Here is a 25,100-nt window from a genome sequence, read left to right as displayed (position 1 = left end):
TTAACAGAGAACTGACTAGAACAGCTAAACCACAGCAGACTTAGCAGCCAAGCCTTTATCTTGCTGTGATGTCTTCTGAAATAAAACATAAAGCCCCTGTGTGTGTGTGCATACCTATATAAATAAATGGGTGTGCACATGAAAGAGCAATGCTTCTCAAAATATCTTAGGAAATAATTTCCCTGTGAAAGACAGATGAAAGTCTTTTGGCAATTTAATTTTTTGGGGGATGATGAATAACCTCAGCCATTACTAAACGAAGGGTGAAATCAGGTGATAGTAAATAATAATAATCCTACTGCAGGCTGATTACCAGACAACTATTCAATAAACCTGGTTTATTGCAGCAGAGAAACCACTTTCCTGGAGCAGTTATGACCGCTGCTAAATCAGATTGCTATGTAACATGTCAATTCAGAATCCATAAAACCATATTGCTCTGACTCTGAACACGGTGGTTTTTAAGGACTCAGTTAAAACATGGCCAGGTGGGGCTGCCTTTCCCTCCAAGTTCTTGTAGGGTTCTCAGCAGTTTAAACTGGGCTCAGAGGGTCCTCACTGTCATTGCCTGAAGGTTTATTGTGTTAAAACAATGTATAAAGTTCTCTTAATGCTTCCTCCCCTATGTTTTTCCAACTTGGAAAACCAATTTCTGCTTTCCTTGGAAACACTGTAAGGGAGGAGAGCTTGCTCTGCTGGGACAGGGAAGGAAATGCAGCCTCTCTGTCAAGGGAAGGCTCCATCTTCTCCAAAAAGAGCTGTGTAGGTCTCCTCTCTCAGATGGACTCTAGAAATATGGGACTAATTTCACCTCCCTGATGGAAGGCATATTCCTTGGAAAAGCATAACACTCCCTTCTGGAAAGGTCCTACTCCCTCCATTGATCAGATGGCCCCCACCTGATCAGCTCAAAAAGCTGATGAGGTGGATCTCATCCTAGATTTCCATGTTTTGGAGGTGGATGTCTGATGTAACTCCAGTTGGAAGACTTTGGTCTGAAGCACTTTGCTGAAGTTTTCTGTGTCTGATGTGGTCCTAGACTGGTGTTGGTCCACAAGGATTTTGGCCTTCCTTCAGGATATTCAGCTGACCCAGCTCCTGATGCCACTTTTTGTCTGCCCTTGGTCTACTATCAGACAAAACAAAGAGAGGTCTGTGCTCTGGTGCTCTTTAGTCCCATTATTTAGGCTGGCTGTACTTCCATTCTGGAAAGAAACGTTAACAACCCCTTTGGTTCCATGAATTCCCCTGTGGGTGGATGGAAAGGAATGGGGAGGAACAGCCATTCCTCTTTTCCCCACCTCAGTAATAAACAATTCCTGAGGGCAACTGAACAACACTGCTCAGAGATTTATATCCCTAGAGATCCAGATCCCATTTAGGGAATATGATATAATTGGTGTGACAGATGTGGCAGGGTCAGGGAGAGGCAGAGAGAGTTGTTGGGAGCAGAACTGTGAGTAAATACTTGTGGGGGAGGGAATTCAGTGCACTGGAAGAAAATGCAGGAGTACAGGGGAGAAAGGAGTGAAAAGAAATGGAGAAGAGTATTTGGGAAAAACAGAAAAGTGGGAGAACAAACTCTGAGCTAAGGCCAGAATGAGCTGGTGGGGAAAGGAAGAGTTTCAAAGAGGAGAAACACCTTGGAGGTGTAAGAGTTGTAGGGTAATGACAGAAGTTCCTAAACTGAGGAGAAACTAACCTAAGTGTAAGGTATCTCCTAAAAAAAGGAGAGACGCCTCACCAAAACACACCCTAAATGGAAAGGAGAAAGGAATGAAATTAAAAGGTGACTTTCTGATTTGCTGGAGCAGTTAATGCCAACATTTTATAGTAATTTGAAATCTGTATTAACACATATCTGTGTCTTAACAAAATGCAATGAAAAGTTTCCCAGACAAGAGCACTCTGTGCCACAGATGAAAAGACAGCCCTGAAGCTTTGGAAGATTTTTAGGGATCCCAGCTGTGCAACATTCCCATCATGAAGGAAGGATTTTCCCATCCCAGAAGAAAGCCAATTTAGGGGACAGGTGCATTATATCCAGGCTTTAGCTTCCTCTAGGCTGAGAGTTTTATGCTTAGGTTGATTGTTTTAGGTCAACCAGGAGATAGTGATGACTTTCATAAATCTGGAACCTCTTTTTGTTTCTTTTTTCCTTTTTATTTATTTTTTTTTTTTTAATTTGTGAGGGCAGAGGTGATATGAAGATACGAGCTGTGACTCATGATAAAAAAAATGCCAGTTGTTGTTTAGGGATTGTAAATTCAGATCAGGAGCAAATCCCAGCTGCTTGGGGTGGTGTTTACATTGGAGTTATGGTACAACCAGGTAATTTTATTTATTATTTATTATCTTTATTATTTCTTAATTTTTTTTTATTATTCTTTCTTTATTATCTATTACTGTTTAAAAAGATGAGCTGTATGTTTCTGTTGTGCCATTTGTTCTGCTTTTTGGAGGTTTTTTTCTGGTGTTATTTCACAAGTTTCCAGTCAGAAAGAGACCTCATCTCTTAATTTCCATAAAGATGAACTTAATTTCTCCGTGGCATTGGATTTAAGAACCTAAGTGATAGGGTTAGAAAGAATACCATATAAAAAAATCTAATAATTAAATTAACATTGATGTTATTATGGTGCTCTTAAGAAATACCTGCAAAGCTTTCATTGCTATGAAATATTTTGCTCACAACAAATACTTCCCTGTTTGTCTCAAACTTCACAGATTTGTATATTTTTTATAAATTCTGTGCTTTTATCCCCCCACACATAAATAGTGGCTGTATTTCCTCTGGTCTACAGGATCAGTCATTTTACGACCTCAAATGTCTGTGTGTCTTTGTATGGCAGAAAACAGAACAGGATCTGGCTGGCAGAGTTAGGAATTATAAAGATTATAAGATTATGACAATATTTAGTTATTACAAGATTTAACTGCCACAGTTTAACCCTTTCAAAGTGTCACATGTGTCGTGGAGGACCAACTGAGCCTGGCTCATCCTGGGAGACATCCAGAACTGCAGCTCCTGCCTTGGAAAAGGAAAAAAAGTCATGAAAAACCCTGACTTATCTCAGAGCAGCTCCAGCATGCCCTGAACAAAGCACTTTGCTTTGACAAGAATGGTTCAGTTGATTAAGTTTTGGGTTGTTGCGTTTTATTTCTGTCAAAAATTTGAGCACATCTTTCATTCAGAGGAGCTTCAATGAATAGAAGTTCTGGGAGGGTTTAGCTGTTGGGGGATTTTTTTCCCCCCAGAGACATTTCTGGTTTAGAGTCTCTGCTATTCCAAAATCTTTGATGGGAAGTCAATGTTTATCTGAATTTTGGGGATGCCCAGCAGTCCTGGAGTAACTCCCTGATAATAAATAGGGATTTTTCACCGTGGTCATTGTGCATCTGCACTGAATCCTGAAGAAACTGGGATTTGCCAGTTATTCCTGGAGTTTCTGACCCACTTTAGGCAATCTAGAAAATCTGGAATATCCTTGATTTTGAACATAATGAGCAGATGTGCAAGACTGCATTCACTGGTATTTTTATATTTTATATTTTTATATGCTTCTCCTCAGAAATCAAGAGGAATCTCAACATTTAGAGGTTGGGAGCCAAACTCAGCTTGGTGTTGTGGCTCTCACATTTCTTTACCCGTAATTTTTTATTTTCTCTTCCCCCTGTGGGTTGTAATAATTTCACTGACAGAAGTGTGGCTTGCACATATGGGAATTATAACATTATTTGGGATGATCTGGGAGAACAAACCTTAAAATACAGACAAGAGAAAAGTTTCTGTGTGGGTTTATGTGAGCAGAATACATTTGTGAGCTGAGTTTTATTAAGCAGACATCCAAATTAATTTTATTTTGTACATTAACTCATACAAACAGCCATTCTCATAAATACAAATGATAAAGAAATGTAATAAAATGAAAAAAAAAAATTCTAAGAAATAGATAAAACAGTTGTTCATTTTGGCCAGATCTTGCCTAACTAGAATTACTCAGTGAAGTTCAGTCAGAGCTACACTAATAATCAGAACTGAAAAAATACCTGAATGAAAGTTACTTTGTATTATTAACTGGTTAATAGCAGGCATGAAAAATTAAATTCATTATTAGAATAAATACCCTACAGAGCATTAGAGCTTCTTTTTTAGGTTTTTTTTCCCAAACACAATCTCAATTTTTTTTTTCCTTGAAAATGCTCCTAGGTACAAAATGATCATCTTCTCTATTAATGATGGAATAAGATATTGTTCAAAAGCCTGGAAGTATAAAATTAGGATTTTAAATATTAGAAATGATTCTACTGAAATGTCCCATTCAGGAAATGCCACCTTGCCCAGGAGGTATGCACATAATGCACTTCTTTAGCACATCTATATGAATTTGCCTTTAAAAGATTACTTCTAAGAACAGCTAGGCATGTGTACAGATATAAAAGTGGATAAAAAAATCAAATTAAACAGCTTCATTTGAGACAAGGAGGTTGTGAGGCCACAGGCATTTGCCCTCGAGGACGTGCTGTTTGGAGATTTACACATTGACTCTTCAGCTTTTAAAATGCAGCCTGGTATCTTAATTGGATTTATGAGCTGGCAAAGCCAGTAAGGCACTGGGCTTAAGGACAGAACTAATTCTGAAATAATCATCTCAACAAAGAGGAATATGTGAGACTGGATCCCTGTAAATTTTCATTTTGTCATCGTCTCAAATTATAAGTAAAATAACATTTAAGTGTAAGGCTGTAGAGCATACCTTTGCCTTAAAAAAAATTAAAAAAACCAAAATGGTTCTGCTCTATTTTTTGCTAATTTATTGGAAAGCAAGTAGCTAAAATGAAAATAGAGATGTTAATAACAACTGGTAATGAAAGGGTTTGAGGAGGGGACAAAGGATGTGATCTTCATTTGCATGAACCTCTAACATAGTGACCTTAAAAATATCTTTTAACTGACAAAAGGTAGAGATGGTGGTGTTTACTGACTGTCCTAGATAAGATTTGGCCTTTTTGTGTTAAAAAATGTGTTGAAGACAAACTTTTAATTTGGACTTGGCCAATATCTCCATCTTTTCAGAGTTGGAGAACCCGTTTAGAGCAGTCTGTGTGGCAGGCAGACAATTCTAGATACCTGTATTAAAAAATGTGCATGTTTATTTTAACGAGTAGATTATTAGTTGTAACATCTCACTCAACTTTAAATATTTTACCAGTTATTTTTAAAGCATCTGCATTTCATTTAGTGCATAAGAAGTCCCAGGAGACACGCCACTAAGCTTTTTCAGAGTTTTTGATGTGTTTTAGAGAAAGACTGAATTTTTTTTTAAAGACTTTTTTTTCTAAGAGAATAGAAGAAATTATAGAGGAGCTCAAAGATGAGAAAAAAGAGGTCTAAAAGGAATTTTTTGTTGGCAGATGTGCAGGTTTTTCCCTTCTGCAGATATGGAGTTCTCTGGGAGATGCACCAAGTGCTGCTTTAATGACGAGAGCTGCAGTTGGCAGTGGGCAAAGCGCTGACTTTGATGGGTCAGTGCTGGTTCTTCAGCTCATGAATTGTTATTTGGTTGCAGAATATTACCTTCTGGCCATTGATTGAAACAAATCAGGGCTGGCAAAGGGAACAAATTAAATTAAAAAGAATGCAAGCACAGCTGAATGAGCCCAACACAAAGCATTTTGGAGGAGCTCAGGGCGCTGAAGTTGCTCATCAGGAAGAGACGGACAAAACTCCATCCACACCAAAGACTCTTGGGTGACGCTTTTGGTGCTGACAATTCCATTTCTCCCTTCCACCCAGCAGCAGCCAAATCTCTGTCCCTCACTCCACATAAATGAAATTATTTTCTCTGCTACACAAGAAGCATGACAGGCAAAACATCTCCCACCTTACCCCACTGGCCCAGTTCCTCCAGCTCCAGGAGTCAGTGGAGCACTGGAGCTCAGCCCTGCATGAACTTCAGGGCTAAATGTCAGCCAGCTCTTAAGCTATCAGTGGATTTCTCATCAAAGTTTAAGACCCTGATAAACCTCTTTACTGCTGCTGTGGCAGTGATCAACGTGCTCTATGTATTTCCATTTTGGAAGATAAACACAGGGGCTTGACCGAAATAAAACAAGTGCAGAAGAAGTGCTATGATCTTAGAAGTCTTTAAATTTCTCTAATATCAACAGTCCATAAGAAGCTTTTTCCTCTTAATCCTCGCTGGTTTTTAGACAATTTGTTGTCTTACAATTAAGTACAGATGGTTTGGAGCTGTAATGCAGATACAAAAAGAAAAAAAAAAAAAAAAGAAAAAAAAAAGATGCTTAGGATTGCTTCAATTTCCGGGTTGGATTTTAACAGTAATCCATGTCTGAAACATAAGAAATCTGGTTTTATCTGATCTTTAATGCTAGTTTACAGATCACTGACATATTTCAGTGATTACAGTGCGTGCATGAAATAATACTATTATCATATTTAGAGCAGGAATGAATCTGTGGGAAGGCTCTGGAGCAGCATCCAGCTCTTCAGTCTGTGCTGTTTATGGCATAACTTGCTGCTTTCATTTAATCATGCAAAAAGGGGCCTTGTGACACAGGGGAGGTTTGATTTTACAGCTGGAATAGCACTGTCAAGGATTTGGGTAACATGTGGGCAGCTCCTCAGTATGATTATTTAATGTGGAGAAAATAGCTGAAGACTCCCAGAATGACTTCCTTGCCAAGATCTTTTCAGGAAGTTCTGTCTTTCTGTTCTGAAAACACAGACATGAGCAAATGTAGAAGTTGAAAGGCTGTGGAACAGTTTTAACTGTGTCAAAGCAGGATGGGAAACGTGTGGTAGGATTCAAAAATCCACTTTGCCATGAGCCTATAAATTAGACATTTTAACCTGGTAAAAGAAGTCCACTTCTATAAACTATACAACTTCTATAGTACTTATTTGCTCCTCTAAGTGTAGATAACCTGTCCCCCTTCAGCCTTTTTTAAAAAATACTCATGGCTTGGTCTTTATTTGTAGCTGAGCTGGTATTTTGCTTGGGCCTGATGGGTACCCTGTGAGAAGGTATAAACTACCTGAGATAATAAAAGCTGATGCTAAATTAGTTCTCCTGTTCAAAACATTTTTTTTTGGTGCCCTTTGGTACAGGTGTTGAAGGCTGTCTTTTCTGATGAAGCAAAAGGCTTTTAAGGTAAAAACTGCAATTTTTATTATCAATTGAATATCCTACTCTTTAATGCCTGGACATCAAAATTTAAGGGACTATTTGCTGTGAATTCACTTTTGTCTGTTAACTTGCAGCATTGACGCAAGAGGAATTGTGTGGCACTTTTCTAAGTTCCATGACACCAGTGATTTAATACCATGTAAAACACGATTATTCCTCTGTGTGCTCCTGGATGAGAGGAGCAGGGAGTTGCTTAGGGAAGGAGTCAGCAGAGGATGGTCCACAGATAAACAGCCAAGACCATTTTGAACAAGCTGTGCTGGGTTTTCCCTGCTCCCTGCCCTCTCCTGGCATCTCTCCACACTGACAGGAGCTGAAAAGGCAGAAAATGTGGGAGTTTTCATTGGTGCTCTGCATCCACCCTGGCAGTCTTTAGGTTTGCTGGTTTAAGGTCTCTTCCTGCTGCTTTGGGCATTCCTGCTGGCTGCACTCTTCCTGTGTGCTCCTCAGCTCCAGGTTTGAACACAAGAAAAGAGAGGGAAGCCACCTTTCCCTCCAGAATGAGGGCACTAGGGATGTCTGTCACTTCTGTCTCCACAAGCATCAACCTGAGGGAGCAAGCACTTCCAGCTTTTATTCCAGCCTTTCACTCCTGTCCCACTCCCTTGGAGTGGTGAGTGCAGGCTTTAAGAACCATTTATGTCAGCCACAGATAAAGCCCCAGAGATAAAACCCACAGAAATTAATGCCTTGGGAACAGATTCAAAGAGAAGCCCTAAGTGACAACACACTCAGGGGCAATTTCTTTTATTACATTTCTTATTTGAAAGCTGAATATCATGGAGGAATATCATCAGGAGGAAAGCAATGGCTGATCTGAGCTCAGGATCCCTGTACCTGGATATATTTGTCAGTATTTGCAGCCTGGTTCAAAGAAGGGTTCTGGCAGCACAGCCCCTGTTGTGATGCCATTCTCCAAATCTGCCAGAGAAGGATCTTCTCAAAGAAATGGGAAAAGTCAATGTTTAGGCAAAATTCCTGTAAATAAACACATTCAGAGCTTAAAAGGCGTAAAGAAAGCAGTAACCATGTCCATTCCAATTATTCATAATGATTTCATCAAAGGAAAAGGAAAAAAGAAGAGGAATCACTTACCTGGCTTGGCTTTGCCACAGTAGCTAAACAAACCCTGCAACATTCACAGGTGGAGAAATGTGTGCTTAATTTTCATTTTAGTTAGTGTTTTCAAAGGAGGGAGTGGTCATGTTTGTGAAATATTCAGGTGCCCTGGCAAGGAAAACAATAGAAAAATAAGAGCTTAAAGATGAGGAAGCACTGGTTTCATTCAAGTGCAGTTCACACCTTCAGAGACCAAGTAAATATTTTAAGAACATTCCTGGGTTTTGATGCTTGACAGTTTTCCTTATAAATACAAATAACAGAAAATCAAAAAAGAGAAAAATTAACATTATAGCAAAATATTGCCAGAGGCCTGCTGCCACATCCATAATTCATAGGGAGCCTGCAAGAAGCTGCAGCTTTCTGCTCTCTTCTGAAGATGGTGATGTTGTGCACTCTGTTTACTTGATGCTTGCATGTTTTTCCAATCTGATGCTCAAACAAAACAGTATTTTGCCCTCTCTAGGTTAAACAGAAGTACTTTTATTTGGTCCAGACCATTGTGATTAGAGATTTTATATTCTGAAACACAGAGGAAGAAAGGGATTTCTTGCAACTTTACAAAAATTACCCCATTATGTTTATACAATGATATGATGGAAAGCTTGATTTTAATTTCAGATCCTCTGCTCTTTAAAGCCACTGAGTTCTGCATTTTGTTTCCCAAGCCAGGGACAGCTCCAAGAGGCACATTCACAATGTGATTTTACGATCATTTGCAATGTGTGCTAAACAGTGCCTCAGAAAGCACAGCCCATGTCTGATGGTGTGATTACTGCTCTGCTGGGATCTGCCCAAAGTGGGTTATTTTCCTGTTAGCAGAGAAGTCAGGCAAGACAGATCCCCTGCTCTGTTCCTTTCCAGCTCAGTCAGAGCTGTGGATGCTGTCCTGAAATACAGTTTGGTACTATTTGGGTATTGGGTTCCAAGATCTGGGATCATCTTTACTGTACCTGCTTTGTAATACTCCTGCATTTCTGAAACCACCCCTGGTTGTGCACATTTTTATTTCCTTTATCTTAAAAAAAAAGTATCCTTAAATTCCTCTTTCTATGGACACTGTTGAGTCTTTAGCCTCTGTCTGGCCCAGGAGCTTGAACTGTTACAGAATTAAATGCATCTGTGGTGACCCATTATAAGTTTTGGGTATTTATTTCAAGGGAATGAAGTACTTCATAATACAAATATTCTAATCCTGCAGATAGAGGTAGTGGAAAGAAATGTGGGAAAATAACTGGGAGGAGTACTGTAGGACATCAAGGTTGTATAGAATGTTGTGAGACACAGTTGGTCCAGCTGGGTACAGGAGTCTCTTGTTTCAATGATTTATGTCTGCCTAGAGGTAATGATGTGGGATAATCGAACACAAGACATGGCAGAAGGAAAAAAAAAAAAAATTGCCATTTTTTAAAGATCCCCCTTTCTAGATGAGATTTACAACTGAGGCCTCTGAATTCAACATGGCTTGCTGCCAGGGAGACCCAAACCAGAGCCTGGCTCCTGCAGCATCAGAGCTGGGCAGGGAACAAGCCACTGCATCTTTAAGAAGCGCTTATTTGGCATTTACTTATTTAGTTAAAGATCATTGCCAGGCAGAACTCCCGTGGGAGGAGTGGATGGTTCACTGGGCCTCATGGGGAGGGCGGTAATTAAACTCTGAAGGCAAGCAATGATGTTAAGCTAAAAGCTCATCTTTAAATAGTAATACACTTGCAATGTAAAGTGGAAGGCCCTCGGGTGCCTGTTGACACAGCGTTAGGAGCTGGCACTTTTTTATATAAAAGCTAAATTGAAGAAACTGTTATGAGCTCATCTGCATAAAGCAATATGATTCTGCCTGAGGGTGTGGGCAACAGGGAGTGATTAGCAAAACGTCTTTTTCCCTGCTACTCTGTTGCTCTGATAACATGCCACTTGTCACTGAGAAATTTGAGATACCATATGCCAACCTGCATCTACAGAGACCCCCTTGCTGATTGCACATCGAAGAATTCCTCTTCAACACATGAGGAGCTGTCAGAAAGAATTTCTGAGGCTGCATGAGACACGCTGGAAAGGAAAATCTCGTGTTGCCTTCCTGATTCCTCCTCTTGTGTTGCACCAGCCCTTCCTAGTGAACCTCAGATGGGAAGCAAAACACATTTACACAGGAAGAACTGGGGATCCTCTGCTGGGTTTCATCTTCTCTTCATCCCATGGGGGCTGGAATTGTTTATACAAACTCACCGGGAGCAGTTTGAGGCTCTGCTTCCAATAGAGAAGCTCGATTTCCATGGAGATGTCGATGGGGGCATTCATTTTGCTAAGCAGAAATTTGGGTTCCTTGTGTCTGTGCCTCCTGGGACAAGGTGGGGCTGTCCAATGGAATGGCATTGATAATTAGGAAAAATTAACATCAAGCAATAATATAATTTCCTCTCATGGCAGTTGCAGAGATCAATGACTTAAATGAAAAAAGGAATACCATAAACTTTCATTCAAGTGGCAATTTTCTCTTTTGAGGTAAAAAGCATTTTTTTTTTCCTCAGCATTTTGATTTTTGTGTCTTTAATTTAGTATGTGTAGTAAGTGTTAGCCTGTGCAAGTAAACTTTCTCTTCAGAAACATAATGCATCCTAAAAAATTTTGTTGTTCACATGCTGTGCCTCACTGTGCCTGTTTGCTGTGGAAACACTGGTGTTGGTCACTTCTGATTTTCATTACATGGAAAGAGATTGGCTTCATTGCACTTCATACACTGAAAATAATTTCCTAAAAAAGAGCCCCTTGGGACTTTGGAACACCTTTTTTCAGAATACAAAGAAAACCCCTCATTTCTTTGCATGGACATCCCTGCAGCTGAAATCCCAAACACAGTGTGACTCAATAGTCAAACAACTCAACATTAACTCATTGATTCTCATAAAAGATTGACAGGGAGCAAAGCCATTTTCACCTCTTCAGCATGAGGTGAACAGTCTAAAATGATCCTGTCCATAATGAAAAGATGCCCAAGTCTAAGATCCACTACTTGTAGGCTTGTACTGGTGATGATTGTTCCAGTAATAAATTAAATTTTGGCAGGATGCTGTGGGCAAGCCAGGCTTTCAGCTTAGGCAAGTTTGGTTCGAGCATTTAGCACCAGTTCCCAGAATTTGGGGCATGGTCAGTCTGACAGGAATGTGAAAGAAGATCCCCTGGTGGAAAAGGACTGAAGCAGAGTGACAGGCTGGGTTTGGGGAGCTGGTGAATGTATTATGGCACTGCTGTTCCCAGCCTGTGCATCCAGGGCTCAGTGCCCCAGGCTGGCTCTGTGCTGAGTGTGAGGGGGAGGCTTGTTTATTCTCCTTCCCCTGTCATGCCACTCATGACAAGAAGAGACATGAAAAGCTCAAGGGGCTAATCAGGTTTTAGGCTCTGACCCATATTTTGAGTTGGCAGTAATTATGAAATGTAGGAATTCTCGTGTCCGATTGTACCCATGGAACTGCAGCGCTCCCACAGTTGCTCCAGACTTTGTGTGGATGAGAAGTCAGCAGGGACTGTATTTTTGAAAGAAATTAAACTGTGGAAATAAATGAAATTAAGGTGATCATGGAAGTGAAAAGACTCAGGAGTTTGGGGGATTTGTTTGTTTGTTTGGGGTGTTTCTTTTGTTTGGTTAAGTTTAGTCTTTAAGCTGTGCCAGGTTGTTGGAGGTAGCAGAGGAGAGGAAGACAAATGCACAGCCTGACCTGCAGAACTTTGGAAAGATAAGACCAAGCTGGATTTGGCACCATGGAAGAACATGCCTGATGGCTTAATTTCCACTTTGACATGAGAAACTCCTGCATCTCTTGACCTCTGATGCTTTCATTGTCAACAAGGAGCTGTTTTGCCCAGCCAAAACTGGAAAAGACAAACCTGTTGCAGTTCCCAATGAATATCATTGCTGCAACAGTAAAATTGCCCATTTTGAGACTCTGTAAAAGTCATGTGAATGTAAAAAGCACAAAATCCACACAGTCAGGTGGACTCACTCTCTTTAGCTGTGCTTCAGTTTTTTTTGCTGTTGATCCAGAGAATGGGCTGAAAAGTCCTGAAGTAGGAACCAGAAGTGCTCTTAAACACAACAAGGATGTCTCAGCTTCATTTTACTCTGTAGAGCTGCTAATTTCTCATCTGGGTAAACAGTGGGAAGAGGCACTTTCTGCTGTGGCTCTTCTTTGTGTGCCTTTAGACTTGATTTTAATGCAGATTGAGAAGGGCATCTGCTCATAGCACTTGTAAGCCTAGGACATTATATTAAAAGAAAAATATCCTTTAATGTATCATGAGACAAAGCTTAAAAAAATCCTGTTAGTGTCAGTGATGGTACTTATTTCTCTTGTCCTCCCTTTCTCTGTTCTTCTTTTGCTCTAGTGGCTTTGACCATTGATGCTAATTAGTACTGAAAAGGACATTTTTGGCAAGGCTTTTAAATACAGCTTTTATCTTCTCTAGCAACAGACAAACTTGTATTTAATGGTATTTGACATCTAAGAGTGACTGCAAGGTCTTTTTTCTGTTGATTTTTTTTTTCCTAAAGGAGTTTCTTATTCTTCTAATTTATTAGGAAATCAGATGTACTTTCATTCTCAACAAACTTCTATACTTAGCTGAGAACATGCTGTGTTTATAGGGCTGTACAGGATTAAAAAGCAAATGATAATTACGTCAATGTTGCACTGAGTGTTCCTTTTATTAGTTTTTCTCTGCATATTCTGTTGAGCTACAGCATATCTTTTCAAATAACAAAATTATATCTTTTCTTTTCTGAAAGGTTTTAAGGCATTTACTCTCAGCACCAACTACTTATTGGCTTGTACAGAATACTTGATATATATTTGCAGGAGGCTCTTGGGAAACAGTTGATCCAAATGATTGCTGTAGGTGTTTCCTACTTGTCTCTCACTGCTGTCTTTGGAGGCAGCATTACCAGATGTAGCTGTGCCAATGTTAGGTGATAAGAGCTGCCACTGGATCAAAATTTCTAGAAGCAGCAGCAATTAAATTACTACAACCTTCAGAAAGTGCAGTGTGACTGGGAATTTAACAAGAATCCTACAAGGAGACGTCTTTCCTTTTCTCTTTCTTGATGGGTGTGCCCCAAATGGAGGCAATCTTCTGCTTCCCCAAACCATTATTTTGTCACACTTTTAATCATTTTTATTTTAAACTGCCAAAACCCAGCTGGTTGTGAAATAGAGGATGGAAAGAACATGTCCTGTAAGATACCAGGCAAATTTTAGATTCAGCTGGTGTGTAGGTCTAGACTTGGTCACGGGGTGCCAATCAATAGTCTGCAGAAATAAACGATCATTTTCCTCTTTCATGGCGGTAATTCTCCTAAACCGTTACAGCTCCCATTAGGACTGGATTTTGGGATGCAGGGAAGGAAATCCTTCAGCCTGGGACTCTTGGGAGCAGTTTTCAGGCTCCTTGTCCTCGGAGTCCCTCCGGAGTGCAGCTGCCTGGACCCGCGGCACGCGATGCGGCGCAAACCCTCCCGTGGACTTCCGTGAACTTTTGGCTGGGGTTCTTGGTCCTGCAGGGTTTGCAGCCATCTGTCACCAGAGAGTGATCTAACCCAGCCTGGCAAACTGGCCCAGGGGAAGGCAATCTGAAGATGAGCTTCCTCTCCTTTTTTGTGTTTCTCAGCTGCCCAGCATGCCCTGCCACAGCCTCGAGGAGTGATTGTGGCCCTTGCTGTTGGACTAAATCATGGATATGGCATGTCAGCAAATCCCAAGATTCCCCCCCACTCCAATCCTCTGTGTGCAGATTTAACTTTTGAGGCTGGTTCCCCTGAAATAACTTGCAGTTGCATTCCATTATTTTTTTTCCAGAAATAATTTTTGTTTTCCAAAGCAGTTAAATGAGGCACAGTTCCCCAGCCTGGCACAGCCTTATTGGAGTCACAGCCTGGATGTTTCCCCACAGGTCAGGTTAGTTTGACATCCACATTTCTCAGAAGACAGGTAAGATTTATTTTGGACAGCTTTTTGCATTGGAGCAGGTACAGCTGGATTATAAAGCTGTGCACAGGAAATAATAATAATAACAACAACAATAATAATAATAATAATAGTAATAATGTTTTTTTCTTTTTAAATGCCATTCAGCTCTCAAATTTTATTCCACATGGGGCAACATGTAGGACCTGTTAGAACAATAATTCATTGCCCCTGGGAAGGGCATATCTTCAAGGAATTGGTCTGTTGGTGAAAAAGATGATCCAAACCTCAGCTTCCATGTATTTAGAACAGACAAAAAACAAGAGTTTAGCATCATTTTCCTCAAAAATTGCTTTGGGAACGCTAAAATGTTTCACTTTTATTGGAACATTAAAATGACTTACTTCAGAATCTAAACTTATTTTCCATGGTCTTTGAAGAACAGCCTCTAGCTTCTAGCCTCCATACAAAATTAACTGATGATGAAATGTAATAATTTCTCATGATCTGAAAATTCAGTATTTTGTTTATCATCAGAAGTGGGATTTTTTTTGTTACATTTCTTTTTTGTTTTCAGTTTAAAGGTGTCTGTAGGAAGTGTGTGCTGCATCAGGAGCCCATCCCAAGTGATGCACATCCTAAAAATTGGCACGGTGCACATAAACCTGAATTAGACATAAAATATTTCCCACATGAAATGTAATAACCATGACTCAATAATCAGTGTGAAAATAACTGTTTTCCCTTTCTATATATAGAAATTTTCTTTGGAGGTGAGAATAATAATCAGCTTTTGCTGGGTGGGACAATTCCCATATTCTGGAACTGAAATTTGCAGCAGTTACATCGACTCAGGTCTTTAAATGTGTTTTGCATTGGCGCTTTGGGGAACAGCAGAATTTGGGATAATGCTGTCACTAGAGTGACATTATGTCATGAAAGACCTTTAAATTAAGCTTTTGGAGCCCAAACCAAGAGTCTCTGTTTCATTCTCCCATTGGGGTGAAGAGGCTTTGGGCCATTGGCTTTCAGAGTCCTGAAATGGAGATTCTCAGGGGTGTGGGAGCTAAAAAATTATCAGCTGTCAGATTGTAGGGCCAGCTTTTCATCCAGGTTTTAGCTGGGATCACATTTTCCAACAGGTGCTTAAAGTGTTCCTATAAAATCAGGGGCAGAAAGAGTTTTCATCCCCAGTGTTGGTGCCTGCATTTAAAGTTAAATTAAGAGTATGGGAGGAAAGGAATACAAAAGTCTTTTAAAGGCATTTAAGGAACTTTATCCAATAGCAAAATGTTGCATATAATCTCAGATAAGTATGCATATAAATTTCTGATTTTCTGAATCTTTGCCAGAAACACCTGAGTTTTCAGTGAAGCCATTACATGAAAGAGTTCTAAATATATGCATTATGTGTGTACCTAAATTCATATATAAAATAAGAGGGAAATGGGATTTCTCTCTGAGAAAAAAAAACAACTTACTTTTCAAATGTTGTTGATTATTTCTTCTTACTGATAATACCTAAAATTATTCTTAATAGTAATGAGAATATTGGCTTTCTCTAAAAAACAAGATTTCTGCATGAAGATGAGTCGAACTATTTTATATATTTCACACTAAAGATGAAATATAGAAGAATGTTCATTACTATCAGAAATGTCTGGTCTAGAATGAGCAATAGTTGCACTGAAATAAAAAACTCCCACCACCTTTTGCCCAGAGCCAGGGTATTATTTGCAAGTTTTTTGTTCTCTACAATGTTACCATGGCCTTATCTCAGGGCTCTTTAAATGGAATTCCACTGCTTGTAGGAAGTAATAAAAGAAAGTACAAAGCATGAAGACCAGTGTCATATCAATCAGTGCAATTAACATGCAAGAAAGAAAACATGAAACATCTTTAGTCTGCATTTAAATGAGGCTCACATTCCAAGGAGACAGAGACTGGCTTCTTCCAGCTACTAACAGCCACAGAAAATAGGATGTGGTGGAGGGAAATACACCAATATTGTATTAGATCCTTGCTTGTTTGAACTTGGACATGGATAAAAAAGTAAGAATAAGTTCTCACCACCTATTTTTCCAGTCTTGTCCAACTTCTGGTTGCCTGCTTGCTTTTGTAATCCAAATAAATCTCAAATATAAGATTTTATGTCCATTTTCCTATGTAGAAAGAGTGATTAAATAATATCTTTTTCATATGTACCTCTTTAGGTCCCCTATGAATTCTCAGTTGGGTTTTGTACATGTAGCATTGTCATTGGAAGGAAGAGTGGCAGGAAAAGGATGCTTTTCTTTATTTGGCTTCAACAACATCTGGGTTTTAGGAAAATTCTGTGTACTTATCATTTCAGAGAAGAATTCAAAGCTATATTCAAATTTCGACCTTATTCAAATTAAGACCTTTCTTAACCAGTTTTAGACATTTTCCAAACCAGTTTATTTTTTAATTTTGAAGCATTTTGGCCTTTTTACTTTGCTGGTGCCCTTTCCATGATCCACCTGCTGTGAGACCTTCTGTTCCCCAGACCTTTTTATCCAGGTTGGGTTGTTTTTCCCTTTCCCACATGTCTGGAATGGGAGCACAGAGGAAAATCAGTGGCACAAACTCTGAGACCTCCATCTGACCAGCTGATACCCATGGAGGAGCAGCCACAGGAATTGCTCTGTTTGTCCCAGGATTACAGAACACCCAGGATATTTTGGAGTTAATTTGAGTGCTGGAGTTAGTTTGTCACTAACTTCTGTTTGATTGGAGTAAAGAATAGCAAAAATTTATTTTTAGTGACAAAAATATAACTGTAAATAATAATCCAGAAGTAATTACATTTGAAAATACTAATTTCTCAGTCAGTTTTCAGATTTGTTATTTGTTATGTCATATTTGTTATTTCATATTTGTTATTCAGAGAAGTTATTGCTGTGTTTCAACAACCTAAAACCATATTTTTGTTTCCTTGTGGCACTTCTGCTACGTATTTGTTGGCATCTTGGTAAAGACACATGCACAGCACACATAACTGAAAAAAAACCAAAACAATGAACCATTTCAGGATATTTTCTTGCTTTCTTGTTGCATATAAACAAATATTATATCTTGGACGTACCCACTGCTTCAAAGCTTATCAAGAGAGTTTGTGAGAGGAATGTGTTATCTTGTAGAAATAAGAGAGAGACGAATCAGAGAGGGAGAGAAAGGTGAGTGGAACCAAACCTTAGGTTTTTCCATTTTAGTTTCTTTGTCCCTGCATTCTGGTTTTGTTGCTGATGTCTTGCTGTCCTAATTGTCTTTGGTTCTCAGAGTAATTATTATTTGAGGCCATGCAGTCATATTAAATAAATAAGGATGTCAAATAAAGGAGAATTTAAAAAGCTAGGCAGGAGGGAGATACAAAAAAAAAAAATAGTTCCTTTCAGTAAATCTGTTGAGTAAAACATTGAAAATTAATTTGCACCAAGGTTGTGTTTGCACCCAGATATCCAAGATGCTCTTATTAGACTATAAATGGATATCTTCATGCATCCCATTTAGCTCTGATTTCCCTTTTTTTAAATTGCATGCTTTAATCATTGGAGCCAAAAGCAGTGATTTTTGCTATAGGTGCAAATTACAGCAAATGTATTTTTCTCAGAGTCAAGTGATATCACTGGGGTGTAACAGTGCCAGAACTGTGGAAAACTGAGAGCAGCTAAATGACTGAAACACCAAACGTATTCTCGTTCAGGCTTGTCTGAAGAGAGTTCACAATATCCAGAGATGTTAATAGCTGTTCACAGCTTGGTTGTCACTATTATTTGTTTCTCTTTCACTTGTGAATGCATATGGTTTCAGAATGTCAAGCTTGCTCCTAAATGCCTCCCAGATATGATGGCATTTTAGGAAAAATGAAGCTTATTGCAGAGGAGGGGAAGATTTCCCTTAGATCTGGCACCAGTAAAGATTGCTAAGAGTAGGGAAAAGAAAACCAGGTCAATTACCTATTTATTCCCTCTTTTCCTGTTCAGATTTTGTTTGAATTTCTGTCCATTTAGTTTAAGTTTTCAAGATGGTTTTATGTGTATGTTCCTGTTAGATATGCAAATGTTCATAGCAGCTTTGAACTTTGAACCAGAGGTTTTATCATCCTGACAAAGTGCATTTCTTTTTAAATGGGTAATATTTTAGATAGAGATCTCTCTATCTCTCTATTAGTTTGGAAATTAGGTTAGAGATGCCAAGTATTTCCCTCCCACTCATGTCTCACTGTATCATAAATTGCATTTAAGGGCTTGTCCAGAAGCCAATCCAATTCAACCCCCTGTTCAGAAAAGATCTAATTTAGATCAGGTTTCTCAGGGCCATGACTGGCCAAATCCAGAACACCTCTGAGGACAGAGGTCCCACATCTTCTCTGGAACAGGTACAGCTGGATTATAAAGCTGTGCACAGGAAATAATAATGATAATAATAATAATAGGAACAGTAATAATAGTAACAGCAATAGTAATAGTAACAGTAATAGTAATAGTAATAGTAGTAGTAGTAGTAGTAATAATAATAATAATAATAATAATAATAATAATAATAATAATAATAATAATAGTAGTAGTAGTAAAAATGCCATTTGGCTCTCAACTTTTAGTCCCCATCCTCATGGAAAAAGCAACAAAAAAATGGTCTTAGCACACCTGTAAAAACCCAGAGCTCCTTTATGTGTATATCCTCTGATGATACAGGTCTGTTTCTGCCTTCTTTCCTGGTGCTTTGGGAACCTCCCTTGACTTTTATTGATCTGGCAAATGACAAGGTCCATCTGAGAAGAAAAAAAATAAGTTGTATTATATTTGGTCCATGTCCACGAGCAAAATCTGTTGCCACACAGCATTGCACTGTGTGTAGGTGGAGTAAAGCTTTCTACCTGCTGGGAAAATTTCCATTAAATCCTCCAAGCATATGAGAATTTGCTGCTTTATTGCCATAAACAAATAGCATCTCCTGAACAGCAATACCGATTTCAGGACTTTGCATTTAAGTGCAAAGAGATGAAGCAAAACTTTACTGCAGTTCATCTTTGAAGAAGCTGATGGCAATCCCTGCTTTTCATCTTTCAAGGGAATTGCCTCTGACTCCCACTTCTCTCCTTTTTTTTCTACTCAGCCAGAGGTGTAGGTGAGTGGTTCAGAGTTTTGCTGACACACCAACACCTATAAAATAATATGTTGTACTGATGCGTGAAAAGCACTCAGCATTAAGTTCTTGAAATAATCAATTATTTAGCAGCTCATCACATTTGCTGTCCACAGAAGGATCTTTAGAGCAATAATAAGGTCACTGCAATCAGATTCTCTGCTTTTGGCATTTCATCTGCAAAGCCTGCACGTATCCACCAAAAAAATCCCCCCCCCAAAAAAACCTTGGCTGCAGTTTAGAATCTGCTCTAGTCTCAGCAGGAGATGATTGCTTTTTAATTCTCCCTATCTGGATATCTGCTTGTGCAGTAAAGTCTTCTGGCAGGGGGATCTCTGGTCATTAGAAACAGTGGCTGTTTATTGGCTTCACTGGCCTTGAGTCAGGTCTGGGGAATGGTGTTAGAAAGCTTGTTGGAAAATTGCATTCAAGAAGGTTTGGGAAGCAGCCTTTCTGGGTTAAAAAAGAATCAGCAGTAAATGAATCTGAAATATTGGCATTTACAAATTATTGGTGTTTCCTCATTTTAATTATTTTTTTTTTCATCTATTATTTTTAAAGCAGAAAAGAATAATCTTCAATGATCTCTGATTCACAGCCATTGTTTATTTTGCTGGTCTTCTCAAGCAGCCTACATCCAGCGTTAGTGACACTGTGTGGGATTGAAGAATTGTCCTTAGATAATTATAAATAAGAATAAAAATAGGAATTATTTCATACTGATCATTAGATGAAGGGTGTGAAAATCAGAGAAATTTGGGGAAGGGTTCTGAAATGACAAGGGCATTTGCCATTGGCTGTAACTTTGTGTTATTAGTTTAGTTATTAACTGAGGTGCTGACAGTGCCCACAGCTGTGGAAGTGATTGTCCTTCTTCATGGTCACAGCCAACTTCTGCAGTCCTACCTTCACTTGTTAATGGTCCAAAATTCCTAAACAAATCTTAATGAGCTAAAAAACTGGGCATTTACGTCCTTTTTTTCTCCTTCCTGTGTGTCCTCTGCTATGTATGAGGGGAATTTGAAACTCAGTTTGCTCTAAGCCAAAGTTTTCTCATCTCAAGTTGAAATGTTTGATGTAGCTTCAACTGCTTGATGTAGCTGATGATGGCAGCAGGAGAATTAGAAACAGAATGAAGTGGGATAAGGAAATATGGAGTTGTTAAACTGAGAAGAAAGAGGAAAAACAGGCATTATTGGAGTTACTGTTCATTTTTAATGTGCATGTGTTAAATACCAATAGCTAAAAGATACTCTAGATGAAAATTTGTGAAAATTTTCAAAGGAATCCAAGGGATTCATGCAGAATAAGTGAAGCCCAAGTTAGGCTCTGTCAAGGTTATAAATGCCAGCAAAAACAGATGTATTAACTCACAGAGAGACAGGCTGCTGGGTCGACAAAAAGTGTGATGTGTGGCTGTGGAGAGAATCCTGCACTCAATGTCAGCAGAGAAATGTTTATTTGCACTACATTGCATTTGGGGATGCAACACCATGGCCTAAAAACAGTGTCATTTAAAAATACAGGGCTAGAAGTCATTAAATACAAGTAGGGTGCTTGAAGTACAATTTGTTCTTAGTGGTTTCTTGTTATTAATTTGTCCTTCATGTTGACATTGTATAAAAATTGGAGGCTGGATTGAAGTTCATCACCACAGAACCCATAAAAACTGGTGAATTTACCATAAGGTTATTTTGGCCCTGAATCATTCAAAAGCAACGAGGGGTGTGGTAAATGTCAGCTCAAGTTTAAAGGCCACAGTCCTAGAACCAAAGCAAAACATTTAGGCTGATCTGAGAGAAAAAAAAGTGACCTTGTTGATAGTAAATCTGAGGTAGTATGGTTACTGTCGAGGCCTGAAATAATCTGAATATTCTATAGATGTGATAAATGCAATTTCTTGCTGTACATAATGTACTGAGATGGCCCAGGATCCTGCAAGGTCAGATCAGCAGTAAGTTACAGCTCTGCCTCCTCTTTACCCTTTGTAGAAAGCAAAATCTCTTATCTGCAGTATTAGAGTAGAAAAAAAACCCCTAAACTCTTAAGTTTGTGCAGGGTAAATGCAGGCACGGGGCTTCCTTTGTCCTTGATGTGTCTGATAGAAAATTTAGGCCTCATTCACATGTTAGACTGAGGTTTCATACTTTGCACTGGGAATATAAAAGAGAATTATAGAACCCAGCAGGAATGCTCATTTATGGGGAAAAAATAAAAGCAATAATTAGAACAGGAATGAAATTCTTGTTCTGCTGCAGATCGTGGCGGTTTTCCTGTTGATTCTAGTGTGACAAAATTCCAATCAGAATCACAAATGAGTCCATAAAAAGCTTTCACAGGGAAATAGCCTTTCTTCTTCTTTCTTTCAATATTTCCTGACTCTCAGGCTGATATGCTGTTGTGAAATCTTCTATCCCATTAAGCAAATCAGGTAAACATGGGTCTGCCTAAATGCATGTATGGACAAAATGATTTTTCCATGGTTTTAAGCTAAGATGTTTCCTCAGATATCTACATTAATCTTTAAGCTAAGGAGAGAGTAAATGGGAAGTGCTGGTGCATGTGGTTAAATATTTATTAAAGTAGAACTGGAACTAAATGAGGAAAGGTAAAGAAAATGTGAAGACCTAGAGGGGCAGTGGTGTTTACATTTATCTAAATCTGAAGAATATCAGCAAGAAGAAGAAGCCTCATTTTTTTTTTTCCTTGATTGGTCTGTAGCTGTTTAAGTGTAACTATAACAGTAAATTGGAAGATCTTGCCTCTCCCCTGAGGTTTGAGTGGGAGATGAAATAACAATATAAAAACCAGTGTATTCAACATCCATAATAAAAAAAAAAAAATCCAGACCAACAACCCCCCCAGAAATCCTCCGTGCTGTGCCACAAAGCGCTTATCAGTTTTTAAGTTCTTATACAAAGGACACAAACCCTACTGGCTTCTGGCAAGGCTTGTGCTTCTAATCTGTGCTGATGAAAATCCCAACCTGCTGTGGATTTATCTCTCACCAACATCCCTCTTAGTGCAGAAATCACTTGTACTTAACCCGTGTGTTTTTAACTTCTTATTGTGTTTTTTCTGTCTGCAAGGAGCGTGGTCCTACTACTCAGACATCTCAAGTTCTTGGCTTTTTTATCAAACTGAGGGAAATTCTGAGGTTTTCAGCTCCTTGGCTTTTGGCTGAAGTCTTTAAAGGCGCACAGCAAATCAGCATGACTGCCTGTGCCAGTGATGCCACCCTTTTGTGAAATACTCCCTCTGTGAAAACATGATTTGCAGCAGCTTCAGTGACTTCATACTCTGGCAATTTGAAGAGTGCAGGGTTCAGGCACTGTCTCATGAAAGGACAATTATTCCATGACTGTATGGAAAAGTGTCCTGGATTTTTTTTAAAGATGGAGACAGGCTGGGGTGGGGAGGTCTCTCTGGGAGCTGCATCATCTCAGGGCACATAAATTTCACTGCTTGGGCTCCTGTTGTACAGCTGGAGAGTCCTGTTGTATGTGCAAAAGTAAAAATTCCTTTATTGCACATTTGTAAGCCTTATCTGAGTTTATTATGTTCTTTTATGCTAGAGATTGTGTTAATAAAAATGTTGGTGAAAGAGAACAGAGCTGTCCCTGCTGCCTTTTGAGAGAGGCTCATTTTAGTGAAGTTTGATCAGTATGAAACATTCAATGGAAAATATATGGCAGTCATCAACAGATGAGGATGAAATGTAGATTTATTTTTTATTATTTTTCACCTTCTTCTTGTTTAGGAAGAGAAACTCAAGTGGTTTGTCCATAAGAGACCATTGTATGAAATAGCTCCAAATCACTTTTGAGCTTCCTCCAAGAGTCCTCCTTGCCTTTCACTCTTTTGGAGATTGTTCTCAAACTGATTTCTGTGCTTGGACAAACCCAAATATGCAAAGACAGGAAGGAAAAAAAAAAAAGTTATTCTATTTCCATGGCAACATCAATTCCCATTCTGCAGGTAAAACAGCTGCCAGTTAGTCCAGTCACTGAAAGAAAGCTCCTGAAGGCTCTTCATACTGCAACATTTGGCCAAAAATAACTTGGCATGCCACAGTTTTCCCACAAACCCAGAGAGAGAGTGAGATTAAACTGACTGGCAAGCAGACTGTCAACTCATTTAATGTCTTTGTGCTAGGAGGAAGAAAACAGTCTCTAAACATTTGAGAGGGAAAAGATGGGATGTTTATGGCTGGCACATTATTTTCTTGACCTGAAATGTAAAATATTTATGCTGTTGAAAGTAATATGAAATATCTTCTGTGTCATTCACCCCAAAGGCACCAGGTAGTTTTTGGGGTTTTTTCAGCAGAAAACTGTTATAATTACATACATTCTGATTTAGAGTTAATTAGCATTTTTTGAAGTTATGGTGACAAAACTAGGCAGCTCCTTGAAATTAATTCTAATGAAGTAAATCAGTTTCCCTTAGACTTTGTGGTGGTGTTTGCTGAGGAAGAACGAAATTATTACTTTCATAACCATTTTATGATGATGTTCTGTCAGTAATTAGGTATTATCACCCAATACTAAAATTGGTATCACTGTTTCCTGTCTTTAGGAGATCTTAATGTGGAGCAGGTGTTGCTCGAGCTCTTCATAGGAGAATTTGATAGGAGGCAGTGAGAAAAAAAAGTAAGGCTTTTTTTGGCAAGTGCAGAGGAAGTGTTTAGACCTGTAATTACAACTGATTAACTTAATTAAAAACTGAGACAAGACAATCCTGAGTTGATTTTTTAGAAACCTGTGCAAATAGGCCGTCAGGAAGGGAGTTGGTGTGATGGTTTATTAATGGTTGTCTTGGGAAAGTGAAAATAAACTCAGGCTGGAGGAAAAAAAGTGTGCATTTCACCACTTAATCCTGGGTAGAAATGAAAGGATTCCTGAAGGCCAGTGGTTACAATCAGTATAACTTAAATTAAGAAAGGAGGTCATTTAAATTAATGATTTTTTTTTTCTTCTTTATTTTTGAGGGAGAGATTCTGCCTTTGTTTATTATGGAAGTGGTGCAGACAAACCAAATTGAGTTTACTGGTGGGTTCTTGCTTCATGAAGTAGCTGACCTGCCAGGTGAGTTAGATTTGGGTATAAATTAGATTTAGGCTCAGAAAACAAGCTAATTTAGGCTTATGTAGCAATTAGGGTTTTAAAACCTCTCTGCTGATTTTAACAGATTTATGCAGCATTCTTCCCTTCAGTTCTAATCACCATGAGCATGCTCAGGTAGTTAAAAGGTCACATTCACAGACTGAAATGTTCTAAAACTTCAGAACAAAAGATTGTTTACACACAGGCATAAAAAAGTAGCCCCTTCCCATGTTGTTTTTCTTTTTTCCACTGATCAGCACTGTTGGATGATATTACAGTAAAGCATGTTTAAACCATTGGGAATGACTTTTAGCACAGTAACGTATTCACTATGTGGTTTTCACCTTAGCTTTTGGATTTCTCACTAATTTTTTTATATTGTTGGATGTTTTGATAAATTAATTTTTCAGTTGTAATAATGATTAATTCACTTTTGTCCAATTTGTGTTAGTTTTAATTATTTTCTATAACATAGCAAATGGTAAGGCACCCACTTTGATGATTTGAAGATGCAAATATTGCCACCCAAACACCATCCCATTCCC

The 25,100-nt window shown here is 38.8% G+C and overlaps 1 protein-coding gene and 1 long non-coding RNA gene across 2 annotated transcripts in view; both read left to right on the top strand.

Annotated features, from left to right (window-relative positions):
* DSCAM (DS cell adhesion molecule) overlaps positions 1 to 25,100 on the top strand; it is a 437,468-nt gene that overhangs the window by 158,434 nt on the left and 253,934 nt on the right. The gene's annotated exons all lie outside the window — the stretch shown is intronic.
* Positions 1,979 to 9,466, top strand: LOC147653886 (uncharacterized). Its single transcript, XR_015285370.1, has 3 exons — positions 1,979 to 2,331; positions 7,133 to 7,175; positions 7,286 to 9,466. It is a non-coding gene; the product is annotated as an uncharacterized LOC147653886 (long non-coding RNA).

The sequence above is a fragment of the Cyanistes caeruleus genome, chromosome 3 (assembly GCF_971803275.1).
Source record: "Cyanistes caeruleus chromosome 3, bCyaCae1.hap1.1, whole genome shotgun sequence".
NCBI lineage: Eukaryota > Metazoa > Chordata > Aves > Passeriformes > Paridae > Cyanistes > Cyanistes caeruleus.
This window is presented reverse-complemented; position numbering and strand designations above follow the sequence as displayed.